Source organism: Puma concolor, chromosome C2 (assembly GCF_028749965.1).
Source record: "Puma concolor isolate L17-30 chromosome C2, mPumCon1.1.hap2, whole genome shotgun sequence".
Classification (NCBI taxonomy): Eukaryota; Metazoa; Chordata; class Mammalia; order Carnivora; family Felidae; genus Puma; species Puma concolor.
Window position 1 is genome coordinate 132,411,485 of NC_141675.1, and position 22,057 is coordinate 132,433,541.

Here is a 22,057-nt window from a genome sequence, read left to right on the forward strand (position 1 = left end):
ATTGGACACCGACGGACACTTAGAATATTCAGCTTACAAGAGACAGAGCAATGAGGAGAAGCAAAGTGAACGATCAGCTGAACCTTGAGAGCATCCTGTCAGGGATACACCAATTCATTAATGCTACTACTGTGAACGAGAATGAGAACCACCAGGAGGGGAACAGACCTGGAGGGTAATATTGCCAAAGGGTTGAGGAAAAGCCCCTGAGGCATAGTGCATTACAGGCAGTATTGGCTCAAGACAAACCTATTGAGGGCCTACAACACAACGCCACTATCAGAGAAGCAAAGAAAGTGGAAGAAATGATTCCTCCTTTCAAGTAACATATTCAGTTTGAAGATTTTCTTTAAATACCTGCAGAAATGGGCTATATAAAAAAAAAAAAAATACCAAGGCAGCAATGGCCCAACCAGGGTGACATCACTGTGCACGTGCACTGGCCTTACTCTAAAGAAGCCCATGTTCTAGTTCTGGCTCTGCTCCCACAAAGCTGCCGATCCAGGCCGCTGTGGACTCTGCTGTGAATGGTTGTCTTACATTAGTATTGTTGTTGTGAGAACTTCTGGCTAATGAAAGGGAAATCTCTCTTTTTTTTTTTAATGTTTATTCATTTGAGAGAGAAAGAGTGAGAGAGAGAATCCCAAAGCCTCTGTGCTGTGAGTGCGGAGCCTGACCCGGAACTCAATCCCACTCCACCGTGAGATCATGAGCCAAAAGCAAGAGTTGGACGTTTAACCCACTGAGCCACCCAGGAGCCCCTGAAAGTGAAATATCTTGAAGTATAATAGGTCTTATTAAAGTTCTCACAAAAATCAAGGGCCCTGGGTCAGTGTGAAGCCTGCTTGGGATTCTCCGTCTCCCTCTCTCTCTGTCCCTCCCCTGCCTGTGCTCTCTCTCTCTCAAAATAAATAAATAAACATTAAAATAAATAAATAAATAAAATAGATTTCTCCCAAAATAGCCAATCTGGCAACTGAGAGAGCTGCCATCCCTTGATCTCTCTGAGCTTCGGGTTCTTTGCCTCTAATATGAATGGGTTAGTCTTTCAATGACCTCTGTCAATCCTCTTTTGACTTAATATGTTAATATTGTACAGATGCTTTCCCTAGCTGTGGAGAGAAGGTAAATGGAGAAAAAGATGAACATACTTTTTGTAGCTCCTGACCAGACTAAATGTGGGTCTTCAAAGCCTGTTCCCTTGGTCAGATGTGACCACCTGATCATCTGCACTGACTTCTCACAGCCAGCCTGCACCTTGAGCCCTGGCGATTGGTTAAACATAGTACTTCAGAGGCTGGTCCTCCCACTGTGGCTCCTCCTCCCTAATCATGACTTGTAATTAGCATCCATATCATAATTGGTGACTTGCCTTTTACTCTGACATTTGTGGACTGCAATTCCTATTCCAACACTTGGTTGAGAGAATAGCTTGTGCACAGATGGCATTAGAAGCTCTTCTTGGCTGAAGGTAGGGAATTCTTAGAAAAAAAAAAAATTTTGATAGAAGTAATTAAGGACAGGCCAGGGAGTTAAGGTTTATTTAATATACAACTTGGACCCTCAGGAGATATTTGTAGTAACGGCTAAGGGATTTTGTGATGATCACACAGCCTTATGTAAGAGGGTGTGTGCGAGATGCACTGAAATGTAAAAATGCTAACAAGTGGGAGGTTTTTGCTCTGAAGTTTTACAATATGATGGTCAGTGACGTGGCTGAAAACCAAAAAAGCTCCACACAATAAGTGGTAAGCCAGGCTGATGACTTTGTGTTGTCAAGAAGAATTCAAAACAATTCCAAGGTTGGGAATCTGAACACCTAGAAACGAAGGTATGACTAACAGAAATAAGGGGGCTCTTTTAAAAATGATGGTGATTGGGGCACCTGGGTGACTCAGTCGGTTAAGCTTTTGACTCTTGATTTTGGCTCAGGTCATGATATTGTAGTTCGTGAGATCAAGCTCCTCTTGGGGCTCTGTGCTGACTGCATGGAGCCTGCTTGGGATTTTCTCTCTGCCCCTCCCCTGCTTTCACTCTCTCTCTCAAAATAACCAAAGAAACTTAAAAAAAAAGAAAATGATGGTGATTATCTCAGTTTCAGACTTAGAAAGTCTCAGGCAAGAGACAGACAATAACCTGAATATGAGCTCAGAAAAGGTTGAGGCGTGAACTACAGCAGGAGCTAGAAGGTTCACGGCAAAAACGATATCTATTTTTTGTATAACTTTGGAGAAAAGTCTGTTGTTGGTAACCATGGAAAGTAAGTCTTCTATCTAGAGACTGACTCAAGACTCAACCGGTTATTAAGAAAGTCCACATAGGAGGACTTGAAAAGTCAAACAGAGAGATTAGAAAACACATCATCACGTTAAGGAGTAGCGGCCATGTGGTGGACAAGAGAGTGAGACCTGGGAGGAGAAAAAAGATGAACTATGACCCACGCTTGACTATCAACATCTGGTTCTGGTGGCTTAGATGTATTCTTCAACACAAATTGTATTAACTTTAGCTAATATTTATTAAGGGATCATTCTGAGCCAGAATTCTACATGTTTTATATCTATTATCTCATTTAATCATTATGCCATTTTACAGATAAAGGAAACTGAAAGGAGTTGTACAGAAAATAGTTAACATAACAAGCCGGTTATTTCCTGAAAAGGCTCTTGACTGGCATCTGGAAACTGCTGTTTTGAAGTGTTCCCACCATTCCCAGAACTGGTAAGAGCGGCTCACTCTGCCTAACTACTTACACAAACAGTCTGGCTTTTGATGAACACCTGCTTTCCTTCTGGGAGCCTAGAATTTTAGCAGATGCTAGGGAGAAGGTGCCTACATGATCAGCCCCTAATATAAACCCTGAGCAAGGGTTCTCTAAGGAGCTTCCGTATTTCACAAGATTTCACATGTATTGTCCCAACTAGTTCCTTGCAGGAATTATGTACATCCCGTGTGACTCCCCCGGGAGAGGACCTTTGGAAGTCTGCACCTGGTTTCCTCCAGACTTTTGTCCCAGATGCCTTTTCTCTTCACTGATTATGCGAATCACTTCCCTTCACTGCAATAAATCATACCTGTGAATACAGCTATATGCTGAATCCTGTAAGCCCTTCAGGAGAAATGACGTGACAGTGGTATGTGACCCTTCAAACTTGTTTGGTTAAGAGAGAGAAGGGGCAAGTGGTGAGTGATAAGCTGAAAATGTATAACCTAACTCCTGGATAAAATACAACCCTCTTTCCCTTACAAATTCTGTTTTGCTGAGTTTTGCCTTATGAGAGGAGAATGAGAAACTGGTTTCTGGAGGGCATTGGTCTTACAAAGGAAAAGTGTCACCTAATGCAGTGATTCTCAAACTTTAGATACATCAGAATCACCTGGAGGGCTTGTTAAGCTACTCTGGGCCCCACCCCCAGGGCTTCGGATTCACTTGGTCTCAGGTGGGAGCAAGAATTTGCAGATATAACAAGAATTTGCTGACCTTGGTAGCCAGTAGACCACATTTTGAGATCCACAGGTCTACTAATTCACTACCATCTCTGAGGTCATATTGGCAAGGAGATGATACTCTGCTTTGGGAGAAGAGATGTTTATACCACAGGATCCTTCCCGGGATGCAAACACACAGAACAATGGATTCTATCCACAGTTAAATAGGTATTTGTTTTTTAAACCGGACCTTTAGTCCTTTGAACTCCAAAACATTTTTCTGAATGACTTCCTGTTTGCAACAATTCTACGTCGGGAAAATGTCTGAAAGTAAGAATAGCTCAAGAAAATACTGGAATTCATTATTTGATGTGGATGTCTATACATTTTATATATTACATTTTGCATGGTGAGTTATGTAATCGTTTAAGCTTCAAACATCAATAGGACTGGTTCTCAAATCTGTGACATTCCTTCTCACTTTTGGTATGAAATCTAATGATTTCGAGTTTGAATATTTAAAATTAGAATAGTTTTTCCCAGTTTTTAGTTTTGACGATTTAAAATTTATAATTAAAAGTCAACTTTGTTCTGTCTGTTTCCTAATAGAAAGGTTAGAGGTCATGAGAATGGGCTTGCCTACTTCAAAAGCGCCTCTAAGGCCCACTTGCCAGGGTCCATGAAAAACCTGGACGTTATCTGGATGAATCGGGGAGTGGGGGGGCCAGGGGGGATGGGTGGGGAATGATATGTTAAGTCACACCTACAGAGACTGACTTTGTTGCTCATAAAGAGTTGTTTAGTGATAAAGCACTGATGTGCTCTGTAAGTTGACCTGAACCCCATTCTTCTAATAGTAAAAACCACTCAAGTGGATTCCTGTCTCTAATTTGAGGTCATATCCTCAGACCCCTCAAGCAATGATGTGATGTAGTTTATCACTTAATGCTGGCTGAGTAATTAGACGTCAGCTATAGCTTTTTTCTTTCTGTCTTCTGTTTCTAGAGGAAATCTAATGGCATAAGATTAATAAAAATGGCACATTTTTTTCTTGCAAAACTTCTCTTTTTTGGGGGCGCCTGGGTGGCTCAGTTGGTTAAGCATCTGACTTCAGCTCAGGTCATGATCTCACGGTCCATGAGTTCAAGCCCTGCGTCAGGCTCTGTGCTGACAGCTCAGAGCCTGGAGTCTGTTTCAGATTCTGTGTCTCCCTCTCTCTCTCTGCCCCTCCCCTATTCATGCTCTGTCCCTCTCTGTCTCAAAAATAAATAAACGTTAAAAAAAAAATTAAAAAAAAAACTTCTCTTTTTTTATTCTTTTTCCCTTCCCTCCCATCATTCATTTGCACCATGGACATTGGCAAATGTTCCAAGCCAACACTATTTTTTCCTATCTTTTTTTTCCCTCTGTTGGTGATCCGGCCTCACACATGTATCAGCACATCAATGGTTGTGATCTTACATGTCACTACTTGTATCTTCAGAAAATCTCTACACCTCACTAGGCCTCAGATCTTCATTGAAGAAGGAGGAACGTGATGGTTAAATTTTTATGTGTCAGCTTGCTTGGGCCCCAGGGTGGCCAGATTTTTGGTCAAATATTATACCAGGTGTTTCTGGGAGGGTGTTTTTGGATGAGATAAACATTTAAATTGGCAAACTGAGTAAAGCAGATTGTCCTTCACAATGTGGGTGGGACTTGTGTAGTAAGTGGAAGGACCATGTTAAACAAAATGTGGACTCTTCCCCGGGTAAGAGAGGATTCTCTTGCCTACAGGCTTTCAAACTGGGGTGTCCACTCTGAAGACTTTGAACTTATCAGTCTCCATAATCTGTAAGTCAATTCCTTATGATAATCTGTTCATTGGTTCTATTTGTCTGGAGAACTCAACCAACACAAGGAGGTTGAACTCAGGGGATCCGAAATCTTTGAATTGCAAGCTTCTAAATAATGCTGACCAGACAACATGGTACTGAGTGTTCTTTTAAGATTCCTTCCAGTCTTGAAGCTCTAGTTTATACTGATATTTAAGTTTGCGGTCTCAAAATGCAATTGCATCTAATAAAACCTTAGTTAATAGGAACCCAAGATGATTTTGGAAAGATATATCTGCAGTTAAACAAAAAGATAAAGACAGTAGCAATCCCTTAAAAATTAAAAGAAGAATAATCATTGTGGGATAACCATCTTGTTTGACTTAGCTTCAAACCTAGGAAAATAGTGGGAAAATGTGGTCAATTTAACAACTTCAATAAAATGGATACTGCAGCACAAGTGAACTGTCTCAGCAGGGTAAATTGGGGATATGGCTGTATCAAGTCCAAGTTCCTGTCCCTAATCTCATAAAAGTGACTTTGGAAGAAGAGAGTTCCGATCAGTTTAATACTGTGTTTTGAGACAAGTTATCTACTGAATCTGTCTGTCTTCCCCCAAATTCATATGTTGAAATCCTGACCTCCAAAGTAATGGTGTTAGGAGAGGGGGCTTTTGAGACACCCGAGGAGAGGGGGCTTTTGAGAAGTAACTAGGTCATGTGGGTGGAGGCTTCATGAATGGAATTAGTGCTCTTATAAAAGGGACCCCAGAGAGTTCTCTTGCCCTCTTACCGCCATCTGAGGATACAGAGAGAGGAGAGCAGAGTACAACCAGAAAGAGGGTTCTCACCAGAACCTGACTGGGCTTGCACCCTAATCTCAGACTTCTTGCCTCCAGAACTGTGAGAAGTGAATTTCCAGAGGCACCTGGGTGGTTCAGTCGGGTAAGCGTCTTACTCTTGGTTTCAGCTGAGGTCATGATCTCACAGTTTTGTGGGTGGCACTCTATGTGTGCTGATAGCACACAGCCTGCTTGGGATTCTCCCTCTCCCTCTCTCTCTGCCCTTTCCCCATTCACACTGTGTCTTTGTTTCTCAAAAATAAACTTTGAAGAAAAAAGAAAGAAAGAAAGAAAGAAATTGTTGTGTATAAGCCACTCAGTCTGGAATTTTGTTACAGGAGCCCAAAGGGACTAAGATTGGGTGGTTGGAGAGGTAGGTTACCCAGTCAAGAATGAGTACCTATAGGTATTCAGTGTCTAAGATACAATCAGCTGCCTTGGAGGAAGTAGCTAAATCTTTTATATAAATATTTGTACCAGATATTTTGTGTATAGTATCTTAAGTATCCTTTAAAAAGTCATATGATCCTGCTTTTACAGAGGAGGAAATTGAAGCTCACAGTTAAAGTAACTCCCCCAACTCACAGAGGCAATAGTAAATCCAGGACACAAAACAGACATGTCTGGCTCCAAACTCAATCTTTCCCCCTTTCTACAAGATTCTGAATACATGTGGGACCTCCAAAGAAATAGTTCTAGTTAAAGAGAGAAATAATAGTTCAGATCTCCTGTAGAAGCAGAAGGGTCACTACCAATCATAGTTGGAGTTCAAACTTCTAAGCAATTACAGAGATTAATGAACATTTATTAAAGCAATTTTGGTTGGAATGTCTCCTGCCCTTTGATGGTCTCTTTTATACCACACTAGTTATCCATCCCTACCTAGCCACTGCTTTAAAATTCTAAAGTAATGGTCAGGAAAGGTATTTGGAAGAGAATTCCATAGGGAAGAAAAGTAGAAGAAATAGACCTTGAAGTTTACTTTAATCTGTTTTTCTCCACAATCTGCTCAGGAATTGATTCTGAAGCATGCGATATTATAAATACACATCAAAAGATCAAAGACAATAGGGGCACCTAGCTGTCTCAGTGGCTAAAACATGCAACTCTTGATCTTGGGGTTATGAGCCCAAACCCCACATTGGGTGTAGAGATTACTTAAAAATAAAGTCTTAGGGGTGCCTGGGTAGCTCGGTCGGTTAAGCGTATGACTCTTGATTTGGGCTCAGGACATGGTCTCATAGTTCTTGAGTTTGAGCCTTGCCTTGGGCTCTGCACTGACACTGCAAAGCCTGCTTGGGATTCTCTCTCGCCCTCGCTCTCTGCTCCTCCCCCTTTTGTGCTCTTATCTCTCTCAAAATAAATAAACATTTTTTTAATAAAATAAAAATATTTTTTTTTCAAAAAAACAACAAAGATTATAGCTAATAAAGTACATAAATCAGTGTTCCTCAAATTTTGGTCATTCTCTGCATTCATTCTCCATTGTGACCATACTACTGCTTAATAAAACCTCGGTGGCATCTGATAATAAATATTTGTTTTCCCTCCTTGAGTCTGTGAGTCAGCTGGATGGTTTTGTTGATTTGAAACAAGTCCCAGCTGACCTTGGCTGGGCTCAGGTATGCATTTGCAGCTGGTGGGGGCTCGGGCTGAGGGGGAAGGGGGGAAGGACACCTGAGAGCTGGCGGCCCCGCATGTCTATATCTGGGAAGACACAGCTCAGTTTCATTTGTTCTCTCATAATCCACCAAACTAACTTCTGCAAGTTCTAATTTCTTGGCAAGTTTTCAAAGAAGCAAGTCTTCTGAAGCCTCAGCTTGGAACCAGCATCTTGTCATTGTCACCACATTCTATAGGCCAAAACAAATTGCAAGGATAACTGAGATTCAAAGGCGGGGAAATGAACACTGCCTCCTGATGCGAGGACTGATGAAGTCACATTGTGAGCAAACGGGAACTGTTTTTATCATCAGCCTACACATCCATCTACCTGTTCATGAATTTCAAAAAATCCCTTTATCTTCTAACATGTCTATTATTCATGATGCCCATGTTACCATAACCATATTTGTGAAATCGTGGGTTTCATGCTATTTTTTATATGCACTAAAAGTCATAACAATTAAAAATGGAGGAAAAAAACTCACCACATACCAGGTAAAATTCTGTAGTGAAACACACTGAATTAAGGTAATGAATGTTCAGAAGCTTCTATAGGGTCCAGAGAGCAATAGAAAACTCTATCATGTAGTGCGATATTCAAAGTGATGTTTCTAATAAATCTAGGCTCCCTATTGTAACTAAAGCACACAAATAAATTCATAGAAAGATACCAAGAGCTTAAACCCTGTCTTAGGAGAGTTTGCAACCCAGGGCTGAGAACAAAATCATCCTGCCCGCCACAATTGTTAACCCTTAATGAGTAGAAACACCATGTATATCAGAGAGAATAATTAAATGGTATTTCAGAATAAGAAGTGATCAAATAAGAATGAGGTGTAGAAGAAGTCGTGGATGGAATTGGCTTGGAAATAAGCCTTTCTAATACAGGCAGGAGAGAATAGGCAACTTTCAGATAGGGAGGCTCTTTAAATTGGAAGAAAGCCCCAACCAAGGCTCAAAGGCAATCAATTAATAAGCACAACTACAACTCAGCAAAATTAGATAATGTTAAAACCAACATTATCCACATTACAGTATGCAAATTAGATTTCATAAAACTTGACTTTGATCTTCAATACAGTGGTCATTGTGCACATCCAAATTTAAGAGACACAGGAAGCATATAAAAGAGTTAAGAAATGAAGATGAACTCTATTTCTGGTAAGGTAAGAATACATTTTTTGAAGTTTATTTATTTATTTTGAGAAAGAGAGAGAGACAGAGACAGAGTGTGGGGGAGAAGGAGAGAGAGAATCCCAAGCAGGCTCCGCACCACGAACTGTGAGATCACGACCTGAGCCAAAATCAAGAGTCAGATGCTTAACCGACAGAGACACCAGGTGCCTGGTAGGACTACATATTTTGAGCCAAGATTGCTAATGGAAAAAATCGAAACACAATATAAAAGCATTAGCTACACAACACTGGAAAGCTCACAAAATACTTAGTCTTCCTTACACGTAGTTTTGCTCCCCATGGTGTCAGTTATCCAGGGTCAACCTCGGTCCGGAAGCAGATGATCCCCCTTCTGACATGTCATTGGAAGATCAGTAGCCTGATCTGTCACACTGCCTACGTCATTCACTTCCTTTCATCTTATCACATGGGCACTTTATCATCTCACATCATCACCAGAAGTGTGAGTATGGTACAATAAGGCATTCTGAGAGAGAGACCACATGCCCGTAACTTTGATAACTGTATATATTGTTATCATTGTTCTATTTTATTATTTGTTGCTGTTAATCTTTTACTGTGCCTAATTGATCAATTAAACTTAATCATTGGTAGGTGTGTATAGGAAAAAACATAGTATATACGGAGTTTAGTACTATCTGCGTTTTCAGGCATCTGCTGGGGGTCTTGGAAAATATTCCCCACAGATAAGAGGGGAACTACTGTAGTAAAGAATTAATCAAGTCAGTATCCAAAAGAAGATAAAAGTCCAGAATGGTGACCCTACCTTTGGGGACAAGTTTTGCTCTGGATACATTAACTACTGAGAGCCTGACCGGCGGTTTTGAGAGCCTCCCAGGGATAAAGTCACCAAAGGTAAAGTCCAGGCCCACATTTTCATTTGCTGCCTAATAGCTTCATCCTGAATCAAGTTCAAGTAAAACTGTCCATTCACATACTACAGCCTCGCTTCAGAGCAGCTGTCTCTGAAATAGTGTCCAGGGCTGCTAGCATTTTAGAAATTTTGCTTTAAGTCTGTTTTGTTTTCCTTTTAGCTCAGTGCTCCTTCTACTGGACACAGATGGAATCTCAATGAGAAAAGACATTCATGAAACTCCCAAGATAATATAAAATGACTTACCATTTGTACTGCAAAAGAGAATTTTAGCTACCACACGGAAGGATTCAGAGCAAAATATTGCATCTTTGCTCATTATAAAAACAAAAACAAACAAAAATAAAGCTATTTTATTAGGAATCCAAACATGAGTCATTCATATATTTGGCTTTCTTTTGTTATCTTCTTTACTTGACAATCTGTTGAAATGACTTTCCTAACGTGTTGTATGTGGGAATTGGTTGCAAGATGTAGAACGAAAATAATTCTGAGTTGCACATGAATTATCAAGTCCTATCAGAGAGAAGCCGATCCAGTTTCTGAAGAAACAATACAGTTAGCCTTGTACCATTAGTTGGGGCGGAGGTGGATTTTTTTGAGACAGGGATATTTGCAGAAGTTCTTGATACACAATTCTCCAGGTATAACTAAGAGTAGGCTCTGCTAAGCAACAGAAGTGACTTGTAACACATGACGGTTACTATGTAGGTTTATAATCTGCTACTCTACTTAAAATATCCTGCTATGTCTTCCTGTTGAATTCATTTTTTCTGATTCTCAATATGTCAGAACAAAATGTCCTCATTCTTTCATCTTTGGGGACGCAATTCTTATTTGTATAATTTTAATTAGTACTTGTCTACTCTGTTCTTTACACTATTTTTGTATGTAGGCTGCTGAAGTGATGAAGCAAAGCACGAGCCACCAGATGCTGAGTTGCAGAAAATAATGGACCTAATGGATTCATGTACATTCAGTAGAAAAATCTGCCGTGGATGAATATTAGAGTACAATGTACTAAACATTCATCTGTATATAACAGATTCAAAATAGTTGTAAATATTTAATAAAATCAATTGAGAACGATGACCATAAGAGAAAAGACCACCAGCAACTATGAGCAGATTAGATACACATTTTTCTTTCTGGGGCACCTGGTGACTCAGTTGGTTAAGCATCCAACTCTTGATTTCAGCTCAGGTCATGATTTCATGGTTCAAGCTGCCAGTCAGAGCCTGCTTAAGATTCTCTCTTCCTCTCCCTATGCTCCTCCCCTACTTGCACACATGCTCGCTCGCTCTCTCTCTTTCTCCCTCTCTCTCTAGTCAAAACATAGTGTCCTTTCCCCCAAACCTTCTATGATGGTTAATTTTATGTGTCCATTTGGTTAGACGATGGTGCACAGTTGTTTGGTCATACAACAATCTAGTGTTGTTGTAAAGATATTTTTTAGATGTAATTTGAATTAGTAGACTTTGAGTAAAGCATATTATCCTCCAGAGTGTGAGACTCATGCAAACAATTGAAATTCTTTTCTTTTAATTTTTTTAAATGTTTTATTTATTTTTGAGAGAAAGAAAGACAGCACGAGCAGGGAAGGGACAGAGAGAGAGGGAGATACAGAATCTGAAGACAGACTCCAGGCTCTGAGCTGTTAGCACAGAGCCCTATGCAGGGCTCAAACTCATGAACCACAAGATCATGACCTGAGCCAAAGTTGGACGCTTAACCGACTGAGCCACCCAGGCACCCCCAAACAATTGAAATTCTTAAGAGAAAAGACCAAGGTTTCCCAAAGTAGAAGGAATTCTGTCTTCAAACTGCATTATAGAAATTCTACCTGAATTTCTGGTCTTTGGACTCAAGATTACATCAGCTCTTAGCTGAATTTCCAGCTTTTTTCTGCCCTACAGAGTTCAGACCTGCTTGCTCCCACAATCATGTGAGTCAATCCCTGAGAATATTTTTTCCCTCTATATAAATATGTATATATCCTATTGCTTCTGTTTCTCTGGGGAACTCACTAATGCACCCCCTAAGTTATAGAATGAAGGTGCATGCAATAAATTTCCAATAGGCAGTTGTAATACAGTGTATAAATTTATATGATGTATCTAGCATGCATTCTCAGAGTGATCGTGTAAAATTATGTCTTTGTATTTTTTAAAACAAGGGCATAATACCACATACTACAACCTATTTATATGTGTAATTGTTTTCGATTCTCCAAGAGGATATGTCCTTTTGACCCTCCTAGGTTTCTTCTCTGTCTTACTCTTGTTTTCATACTAATTGTTAAAGAGCATTAAGGGTATTCTTTTTCTCTCCTAGTAAATGAAAGAATTATAATTATGTATCTCATGGTCCTTTGTAGATTTCAGGCCAATGGTTTTCCTTTTTTTCATTCATGAAAACAACTACTGCCATTTTTTTTTCAATTTTGAAAAACATTAAATTGCAATATGTTTAAATTGATGGAAAGAAATATTGCCCATTCTCTAAAACAGTTCACAGAGAATTATTATCAAGAGCAATGTAGCAAAGACTTGAGTGTTAGGACCATCACAAGGCCAATGTTTGTGGTGAGAGAAAATAAAAATACTTTGTCAAAAAAGAAGAGTTTGGAATGGAGAAATCTAGAACAGAGGTTATTGATGAATGTATGAGAACAGGTTTTGATATTTTCATTCTCAACTCTCTCGTCCTTTGTGGCCAGATGGAAGGAAAGATGAGTTTCAAACAATAGGATGAAAGAATTCTAAAAGGTGCGCAAGTCTGGCTGCTCCTTAATTCTTCCTTGTAACCTAATGAGACTGAATATATCACTGATAGTTGTGATGGAAAATAAACCAAGTGTAGGCGACCAAGGGGAGGATACGGCAGGACTGAAAAGAGAACAGCTAACAAAATGTTCAAAATTGCACAATCCATCAGACTTGTAATTTTTCAAATGTTTCTTTATATAGTCCCTTGGAGATGATGATCAACTAACTACATTAGTTTCTCTGAACACACATGAGAAAGTTTTAACAAAGTTTTACAAATATCAATGTTCACAGTATGGCAAGAGGGAGTTTTACCTTAGCAACTGGTATTGGTGATCTAAAAATGTTTCAGCCTTGTGTGAGCACCCTAAAATCTGTTCTTATACAGATCCCCCAGGTTTTTTCCAATGTAAGTCACGACTGTGATTCTTCTTCATGTATATGGCATCAACCCAATTTGCAAGGTTTTACTTGTAGTTTATGTTTTTTGCTATCCTGACACCTAACTCTAGTAACAGGTCTAGATAAAGTATGCATGGGGACTGACATGCAGGTAATAGGTTTCCTCTCTATGAAATCACTAACTAAGGTGAGATGGTAACAGAATAATCTTCAAGCAACTGGGAAAGAACCATGAGGCAAGAAAGGGGAATCTGCTTTGGAGGACAGAGGATGTTTCATGGACTGTGGGCAAAAACCACCTAAGTATCCTATTTCAAGCTCTCAAATTCAGATATTTCAAACTGTAATTCCTTTTTTTCAAACCATCTAATTCTATCAAAAGGAACCATGCCACCATGCAGTCCTTGAATTTCTGCTGTCACTCTCTGGTGGCAGCAACGTCGTCTCCTAGACCTTGTCCTCAAATGAACACAGGAAAATTGAAGTGGAAGTTTCACAACTCTTTGCCATGGATTAGTAAATTCCCCTACCAGAATATTATAGGACTTCTAACTGTATGCACCCAAAGCAGATAATCTCATTTTTCTCCATATTTACCCAGGAATATTTTGCTTATGTTGGTGTAAGCTACGTATCAATTACATTGTCTTACAATAAGTAGCAGAAATATGTTGAGACTAGCTTAAGGTGATAGATAGATAGATAGATAGATAGATAGATAGATAGATATTCAAGAATATGCATGTATTTAAGTATACATATATTTAAGGAGATTCAAGCATATATATATATATATATGTATATATACATACAAATACATATACACATGCATATATACATACAAATATATATGATATCAGGAACTAACTACTTTGGTAGAAGACTCACCTAAAGGGGTATCTCTTAACATCTCATCTAACCCAGATGTGGGACTGCTGCTTAGAATGGCTTGCTTCTACCTCTGTATGTATCACAGACTAAATATCCCAAGCGATGTGTGGAAACATCCAATTGAAAAAATTAAATCGTTATCACTACCTGAGTACCAGGGTATACCCTGTTCTCATTCCCCTATGTAGCAGGAAATAAGATACTGCCTCCCAACAAGGTTATATACCATGGGAAATTAACCCCAAATAGGATACTAGACAGCCTCAAAATGCAAGTGAGTACTAAAATTTTAGGTATCTTTATAGCAGCATAGTCCCCACATTGACTAAAATGCCCTCTAGCATGGCTAACTTTCACATGTCTTAGAGAGAGCTCTGAATTACTTCCATCCTGGACATGTCTTGACCTTTCTCCTCTCCCTAGCAAGGATCAAGAGTAAGGTGTTTTTTTTTTTTCCATTGTAATTGTTCAGTCGTCATGAACATATTAATTTGTGTTGATTTGCAAGGCAGCAATCAAATGGCTGTCATAATAGCAAAAGCTAAGTCTTCTTTAATCACAGAATCATCAATAATACCCATTCACTGTTCTCTGGCATGCAACAATTACTTTTCTACTACAAAAGGGCCATCTTAATTGAACCCGTATTTCCTGTTTCCCAGGCATTTTGAGTAGGAGTAAAGCAGACCTTCTCCATCATCTAACACAATGGCTTGCATCATCTTAATTTGGCTGGAGCCTTACACCCCCTAAATCCTGATTGTCTACATTCCAAACTGTGGGGCGTGGCAAATAGCCCAGTTGTTTTAATTCCAGAAACGTTTGATGAAGTTTCGTTAAGCTGCTTTTATTTATCCACCCTCATGAAGGGTGGGAAAATTTTGAACTCTGTGCTGTAGCTCATATGTTATATTTATCGAATATGTAAGTAATCAAAGCACGTTTGCTTACTCGATTTTGACATTTCCAGACACTTTGTGATAATTTTTCAACACATGTATATAGAATCCTAAATGAATCATCACTTGTTCCCGATGAAGTTGAAGAGAGAAGTGTTTGAGATATTTAGGGATAGAAGATCATATAGTAAGTAACAAATGAGTAGACAGGTAGCAGCAGGAGTTAGAATTTTGTTGTTGGTAGCAGTGGTGGTAAGCATGAGTTAGCTCCCTCCCCCAAGTTCTGCTTCAGAGAGAGAACAGGGTTTTTTTTTTTTTCTTCTTTATGTGTCTTTTTCTTATTATTTTGACTTGTAATACTGCTAGATAAATGTTTCTGCCTTCCTTAACATAGGGGGAGACACCTATAGATGTATTCTGCTATTACTGGAAATATCTGTTCAAGCCCAACTTTGAACCCCAAAGCTGAATCTGTTGCATGTGATCCCTTGTAAGTTAAATATGTATAACTGGGCATTACACCCCCGTTTAAGAACTTGGGGGAAAAAAATCTCCAAATTGCTACATTCAGGTAAAAGTCTCTGAGAGTGTGACATGGGGCATTAAGACTTTTTTGCCCAAAGCCTGAGAGGAACTGCCTCTCTTTTCAGAACACACCTCCATCTGGAAGTTAAAAATCCTTATAAAATGGATAATTTTATTGTGCTATCTATGTCCATAGCTTAAGCTGAATTGTGGGGTTATACAAATAAAGAAACATCTTTTTAATAAACTGTAGCATTTTCCAGTATGATCTCCAGGGTACCCTCCCTATAGCCCTCTGGGGGAGTTTTATGAGTGTAAAAGAATGAGCAATAAAGCCTTGTTGGACTGGTTCATACTCATTCTCCAGCACCTAATATTTTGTCTGATAAACGCTACCACTTGAGGATCCCTAAGTGTCAAGTACCATACTGAACAGATTATGGGAACGTGGGGTGGAAAAGAAGGAAATTCTCCAAAATATTTTTGCAAACCCTACATGCTTCTAATGGGACTAAAACTTCCTTCTTAAATCACAACAATGACAACAAAAGATTCTGAAATCCTATAATCCAGTATCACCACTACATTTTTTCTCTGAAATTCATAATATAATGAAGACTTGCCCTTAAGCTAAAAACACCAGGTGAGCAACAAGGTGGAGAAAAACAAATTTCCCAGAATTTCTGGGGCTATTCCTTGGTGGAGAAAGACCAGTGAGAGAGAAGCTTACACTATATTTCCGTTGTCTTTGTTTGGAAGGTTGTCAGGGTGTAGTGGGATCCTTTGGAAGAACGTGAAGGGAGGAGTCAGTAAAAAGAATGAAGGAGATATGGTTTGTGATACGATGTCCCCCTTCTCACATAATTAGGAATCTGAAGGGGTTTGCAAGTGCCGGATGATACTGAATTGTACAGATATTTCTAGTTACTTACTCCTAAGACACTGCTTAATAAAGTTTATTGAATAAAATCTACTGTCAGAGACTTCTGGTTTCTGGTCAGTTGCCAGTTGCCACTGTATCCTAACAACAGTTAAAAGTGGAACCAACTGAAAAATCAACAGCCCTTCTTAGATCCCTAAGAGAAGTGAGGTCATGGAGCAAACTGCTGTCTCCAAAACTGGAGAGACAGACAAATTAAGAGAACCACAACTTAGTAGGGTAGAAACCGCCATGGGAAGCAGTCTCGTGTTTGGGAAACCTGAACTGTAATTGTTGAGTTGCTGGAGGTTTAGTGTGGACAATTCTGAGAGATTAAAAACTCCAGAGGGACCCAGCCATCAGGGGGCCCCCACAATTTTATGACTGTTACCTTCTGGAGCTCTACCAAATTCTCACAGTAAGTAGAGGAGAAAAATCTCTTTGTGCTTCCAGTAGGGGGACGGGAAAAATCATGAAACAACCATATCATTCTTTTCTTCCCTCAGGAGAAACTATTTAACCAGAGCCTCACTGACTTGTGGGAAGGGAAAAAAACCAACTCCAGTCAACTCTAGCCATCCTGTCTCACCTTAGGGGTAACATTCATAGTCCAGTGCATAGACTCATTAAACTAGACTGAGACCTAATCAGGACTGTAGAACATTTCTATTCCCTCCACACTTTCCCACTACATTACTAAAAACTGGTTCTTAGCAATTCCTTTTACCTTATACATCATGTCCTACTATTGAGAAAATTACAAGGCATGTCGAAAGACAAAAAAAAAAAAAAAAAAAAGAAAAAAAAAGAAAAAAACAAACAAAAAACACACACATGGTCTGCAAGACAGAACCAGACTCAGATCTCACAGCGGTGTTAGAATTATCAGACCAGGAATTTAAAACAATTATGTTTAATATATTAAGGGTTCTAATAGGTAGACGGTATTCAAAAATAGATAGGCAATATAAGCAGAGAGAAAAAAAGTATAAAAAAGAACTAAAAAGAAGTGCTGAAGATCAAAAACACTCTAACAGAAATGAAAGACACATTTGATTGGTTTCTTCACAGATTGAACATGGCTGAGGAAAGACTCTGAGTATGATGACATCTCCATAGAAACTTCCAAAACTAAAAAGCAAAGATTAAGAAAAAAAAAAAAAAACTGAGGAAAACAGAACAGACTATCTAAGAACTATGAGACAACTACAAAAGGTGTAATATATATGTAATAGAATCCTAGACAGAGAAGAAACGAGAAAAAGAGTAAGTATTTGAAGAAATAAAGGCAGAGAATTTCCCCCAAATTAATTTTTATGTATTTATTTTGAGAGAGACAGAGACTGCTGGGGATTCTCTCTCTCCCTCTCTCTCTGCCCCTCCCCCATGTGTGCTCATTCTCTCCCTCTCTCTCTCCCTCTCTCTCTCGAAATAAATAAACTTAAAAAAAAAAAAAAAGAATTACATCTGGCTTCCCAGAAGTCATGCAAGCAAGAGCAGTGGGCTGCAATATTCCAAGTGTTGAAGAAATAAAGCATGAACCTAGAAATCTGTAACCTGGAGAGAGGGAAGATGGCGGCGTAGGAGGACGCTGGGCTCACCGCGCGTCCTGCCGATCACTTAGATTCCACCTACACCTGCCTAAATAACCCAGAAAACCACCAGAGGATTAGCAGAACGGAGTCGCCGGAGCCAAGCGCAGACGAGAGGCCCACGGAAGAGGGTAGGAAGGGCGGCGAGGCGGTGCGCGCTCCACGGACTGGCGGGAGGGAGCCGGGGCGGAGGGGCGGCTCGCCGGCCAAGCAGAGCCCCCGAGTCTGGCTTGCAAAAAGCGGAGGGGCCTGACAGACTGTGTTCCCACAGCAAGCGCGACTTAGCGTCTGGGAGGTCATAAGTTAACAGCTCTGCTCAGAAAGCGGGAAGGCTGGAGGACAAAGGGAAGGAGAGCTGCTGAGCCCCCGGACGACAGAGCTCAGTTTGGTGGGGAACAAAGGCGCTCGCCAGCGCCATCTCCCCCGCCCATCCCCCAGCCAAAATCCCAAAGAGAACCAGTTCCTGCCAGGGAACTTGCTCGCTCCGTGCGCAAACACCCAACTCTGCGCTTCTGCGGAGCCAAACCTCCGGCAGCGGATCTGACTCCCTCCTGCTGCCACAGGGCCCCTCCTGAAGTGGATCACCTAAGGAGAAGCAAGCTAAGCCTGCCCCTCCTGCCCCTGTGCACCTTGCCTACCCACCCCAGCTAAGACGCCAGATCCCCAGCATCACAAGCCTGGCAGTGTGCAAGTAGCCCAGAGAGGCCACCCCACCCCACAGTGAATCCCGCCCCTAGGAGAGGGGAAGAGAAGGCACACACCAGTCTGACTGTGGCCACAGCGGTGGGCTGGGGGCAGACATCAGGTCTGACTGCGGCTCCGCCCACGAACTCCAGTTATACACCACAGCACAGGGGAAGTGCCCTGCAGGTCCTCACCACGCCAGGGACTATCCAAAATGACCAAGCGGAAGAATTCCCCTCAGAAGAATCTCCAGGAAATAACAACAGCTAATGAGCTGATCAAAAAGGATTTAAATAATATAACAGAAAGTGAATTTAGAATAATAGTCATAAAATTAATCGCTGGGCTTGAAAACAGTATAGCGGACAGCAGAGAATCTCTTGCTACAGAGATCAAGGGACTAAGGAACAGTCACGAGGAGCTGAAAAACGCTTTAAACAAAATGCATAACAAAATGGAAACCACCACGGCTCGGATTGAAGAGGCAGAGGAGAGAATAGGTGAACTAGAAGATAAAGTTATGGAAAAAGAGGAAGCTGAGAAAAAGAGAGATAAAAAAATCCAGGAGTACGAGGGGAAAATTAGAGAACTAAGTGATACACTAAAAAGAAATAATATACGCATTATTGGTATCCCAGAGGAGGAAGAGAGAGGGAAAGGTGCTGAAGGGGTACTTGAAGAAATAATAGCTGAGAACTTCCCTGAACTGGGGAAGGAAAAAGGCATTGAAATCCAAGAGGCACAGAGAACTCCCTTCAGACGTAACTTGAATCGATCTTCTGCACGACATATCATAGTGAAACTGGCAAAATACAAGGATAAAGAGAAAATTCTGAAAGCAGCAAGGGGTAAACGTGCCCTCACATATAAAGGGAGACCTATAAGACTCGTGACTGATCTCTCTTTTGAAACTTGGCAGGCCAGAAAGAATTGGCACGAGATTTTCAGTGTGCTAGACAGAAAAAATATGCAGCCGAGAATCCTTTATCCAGCAAGTCTGTCATTTAGAATAGAAGGAGAGATAAAGGTCTTCCCAAACAAACAAAAACTGAAGGAATTTGTTACCACTAAACCAGCTCTACAAGAGATCCTAAGGGGGACCCTGTGAGACAAAGTACCAGAGACATCACTACAAGCATAAAACATACAGACATCAAAATGACTCTAAACCCATATCTTTCTATAATAACACTGAATGTAAATGGATTAAATGCGCCAACCAAAAGACTTAGGGTATCAGAATGGATAAAAAAACAAGACCCATCTATTTGCTGTCTACAAGAGACTCATTTTAGACCTGAGGACACCTTTAGATTGAGAGTGAGGGGATGGAGATCTATTTATCATGCTACTGGAAGCCAAAAGAAAGCTGGAGTAGCCATCCTTATATCAGACAAACTAGACTTTAAATTAAAGGCTGTAACAAGAGATGAAGAAGGCCATTATATAATAGTGACAGGGTCTATCCATCAGGAAGAGCTAACAATTATAAATGTCTATGCACCGAATACCGGAGCGCCCAAATATATAAAACAATTACTCATAAACATAAGCAACCTTATTGATAAGAATGTGGTAATTGCAGGGGACTTTAACACCCCACTTACAGAAATGGATAGATCAACTAGACACACGGTCAATAAAGAAACAAGGGCCCTGAATGAGACATTGGATCAGATGGACTTGACAGATATATTTAGAACTCTGCATCCCAAAGCAACAGAATATACTTTCTTCTCGAGTGCACATGGAACATTCTCCAAGATAGATCATATACTGGGTCACAAAACAGCCCTTCATAAGTTTACAAGAATTGAAATCATACCATGCATACTTTCAGACCACAATGCTATGAAGCTTGAAATCAACCACAGAAAAAAGTCTGGAAAACCTCCAAAAGCATGGAGGTTAAAGAACACCCTACTAACGAATGAGTGGGTCAACCAGGCAATTAGAGAAGAAATTAAAAAATATATGGAAACAAACGAAAATGAAAATACAACAATCCAAATGCTTTGGGACGCAGCGAAGGCAGTCCTGAGAGGAAAATACATTGCAATCCAGGCCTATCTCAAGAAACAAGAAAAATCCCAAATACAAAATCTAACAGCACACCTAAAGGAAATAGAAGCAGAACAGCAAAGGCAGCCTAAACCCAGCAGAAGAAGAGAAATAATAAAGATCAGAGCAGAAATAAACAATATAGAATCTAAAAAAACTGTAGAGCAGATCAACGAAACCAAGAGTTGGTTTTTTGAAAAACTAAACAAAATTGACAAACCTCTAGCCAGGCTTCTCAAAAAGAAAAGGGAGATGACCCAAATAAATAAAATCATGAATGAAAATGGAATTATTACAACCAATCCCTCAGAGATACAAACAATTATCAGGGAATACTATGAAAAATTATATGCCAACAAATTGGACAACCTGGAAGAAATGGACAAATTCCTGAACACCCACACTCTTCCAAAACTCAACCAGGAGGAAATAGAAAGCTTGAACAGACCCATCACCAGCGAAGAAATTGAATCGGTTATCAAAAATCTCCCAACAAATAAGAGTCCAGGACCAGATGGCTTCCCAGGGGAGTTCTACCAGACGTTTAAAGCAGAGATAATACCTATCCTTCTCAAGCTATTCCAAGAAATAGAAAGGGAAGGAAAACTTCCAGACTCATTCTATGAAGCCAGTATTACTTTGATTCCTAAACCAGACAGAGACCCAGTAAAAAAAGAGAACTACAGGCCAATATCCCTGATGAATATGGATGCAAAAATTCTCAATAAGATACTAGCAAATCGAATTCAACGGCATATAAAAAGAATTATTCACCATGATCAAGTGGGATTCATTCCTGGGATGCAGGGCTGGTTCAACATTCGCAAATCAATCAACGTGATACATCACATTAACAAAAAAAAGGAGAAAAACCATATGATCCTGTCAATCGATGCAGAAAAGGCCTTCGACAAAATCCAGCACCCTTTCTTAATAAAAACTCTTGAGAAAGTCGGGATAGAAGGAACATACTTAAAGATCATAAAAGCCATTTATGAAAAGCCCACAGCTAACATCATCCTCAACGGGGAAAAACTGAGAGCTTTTTCCCTGAGATCAGGAACACGACAGGGATGCCCACTCTCACCGCTGTTATTTAACATAGTGCTGGAAGTTCTAGCAACAGCAATCAGACAACAAAAGGAAATCAAAGGCGTCAAAATTGGCAAAGATGAAGTCAAGCTTTCGCTCTTTGCAGATGACATGATATTATACATGGAAAATCCGATAGACTCCACCAAAAGTCTGCTAGAACTGATACATGAATTCAGCAAAGTTGCAGGATACAAAATCAATGTACAGAAATCAGTTGCATTCTTATACACTAACAATGAAGCAACAGAAAGACAAATAAAGAAACTGATCCCATTCACAATTGCACCAAGAAGCATAAAATACCTAGGAATAAATCTAACCAAAGATGTAAAGGATCTGTATGCTGAAAACTATAGAAAGCTTATGAAGGTAATTGAAGAAGATTTAAAGAAATGGAAAGA